The sequence below is a fragment of the Phyllostomus hastatus genome, unplaced genomic scaffold, assembly GCF_019186645.2.
Source record: "Phyllostomus hastatus isolate PE091 unplaced genomic scaffold, TTU_PhHast_1.1 phas_contig_1, whole genome shotgun sequence".
In the NCBI taxonomy this organism is placed as follows: domain Eukaryota; kingdom Metazoa; phylum Chordata; class Mammalia; order Chiroptera; family Phyllostomidae; genus Phyllostomus; species Phyllostomus hastatus.
Genome location: NW_025333498.1, coordinates 12,291,240 through 12,293,211, shown reverse-complemented (window position 1 = coordinate 12,293,211; position 1,972 = coordinate 12,291,240).

Below are 1,972 nucleotides of genomic sequence, written 5' to 3'. Positions count from 1 at the left end.
GGATAAAGAGACTCTGAAACAGAGATTGGCCTGTAAGAGGCTTACTGAGGAGAGCTCTCAGGAACAACACCTGTTTACAGAATAAGGAAAGAAGGATAGTAGGGCACTTCCAGAAGGAATGTGAAGCAGATGTAACAGAGGCCTCCCACAGTCCTACAGGGGAGCAATGAAACTGGATGGTCCTTCAGAGTTGTCCCAAATCCAGACAAGGGGGCCAGGACTATGTACCCAACAACCAAGAGTCTTTGGATGTGGGCTGCCCCAGAAGAGGGCATGACCTTGGGAAAGGCTGTTCTCTTTAGCAGAGGCTTAGGAAGTCAGCTATGAGCGGACAGCAGCCAATGTCCCAGGCAGCTGAAGGAGAGAACACCTCAGCCCTAGAGTGGGCATCTAGGTGGCACTTAAGAGCATCCTCTGCAAGCATTGTATTAAAAGTTGTCTTTTTATACCAGGTAACAGGAATCACCTGTCCCTATGTTGCTATGTAGGATCATCACTCCTCACTATATGATCTCTGGGCCATATTTGTTCCTAAATACTGTTTTGGAAGGCTGCATGTGAAGTGAGTTTGCTTAGTCTTGTTTCAAATTAGGTAACAGCTATTTCTTCCCTGGAAATTTTTCTGCAGATGTCTGTGTGGAGTTCTTTATGCTCAAGCCTCTTCCTATGAAAGTTTTTCTCTAGTTTTCTGCCCAACAATTTGGATCTCTTCTCGCCATTTACCCTCTGCACATTTTCAGGCCAAGAAAAGTTCATTCTCAGCACGAAAACTGCAGTACAAGTTTGATGTTAGTGATGGTAAGTAGCTGGCACAAATGAAATAGCTCTAGAATTTAACAGCTCAATACTACATGCCAAAGTCCCCCAGGCCTTTAGGAAATTTGGTTTGCAGCATATCACAAGTCTGGCTTGAATTTCCCCAGGTATGCTGTTGCCAATTCAGTTTCTAAGCCATAGATTTGTTTGATTCTATTTTTCCTCCCTAATCTACTTAGCATGTAGTTTGGGATGACAAAGTGCTTGTTTCCATTGAAGTGCTTAGCTTACTTATCTGTGGTACATACCATGATATATAACCTTGACTTTCTTCAGCCTAATATTCACTTAACTTGGTAGTGAGTCTGTCTGTCCTAATGGGTGTTAACTTCCAGCACATAGGTCTAAACATAAAGTGGCCCTAAATCAGTTCCTAGGTAATGACCGAAATAACCAGTAATGAATTTGAGTTCTAACTCAGATCTTTGCATTGAATGCAGCTGGGACAAAATTCATCACCCCTGACATGACAATCCATACCATCCTAACGTGTTTCAAAGGGCCTGCTGGAACTTCCTGGTGAACAAAGGTAATTAGTAGTTTTTAGAATTACCTGACTGCCAGTGGGCACCCTCTCTTTTCAACCATAACACTAGACATTACATGGCACAGGTCAATGGATAGTGCACCTTGGCAAGTTCTTTCCTTATTGTGGGACCCCATCCTAGTTGGTGGAAGGTGTGTCAACTCCAGGCCATTGATTGAAGCGTGTTGCAGACTCAGACTGAGAAGCCAGACCTTAGAAAAACAACACAATTAAGTCTTGGCACAAAAACAAGGAAGATCAAAGGTTCAAAGCCAGTCATCAAGCCAACCATAAACTTGAGGATCAGGAAAATGAGAAGTCAGGGAGCAAGGAGCCCTGCATGTCAAGACAAGGCAAGAAATGAGATGGAAGCAATGATACTCTCAGTAGTGATATGGGCATGTTATAAACTCCCCTTAGTGTCTCAAAGTCATTGTATTATTTAACTCTGGCTTTCCAAAGAGTTAGTCACATTGCAACCCCCCCCCCCCACCCAGTTGTTTACCTTTCATATAAGAAGCTATAAATAAGAGTCACTCTGTTCTATTCAGGGCTATAGAAACTAACTTTTTTCTGCCCTGGCTGGGTTGTTCAGCTGGTTGGAGCATCATCCCATACACCAAAAAGTCG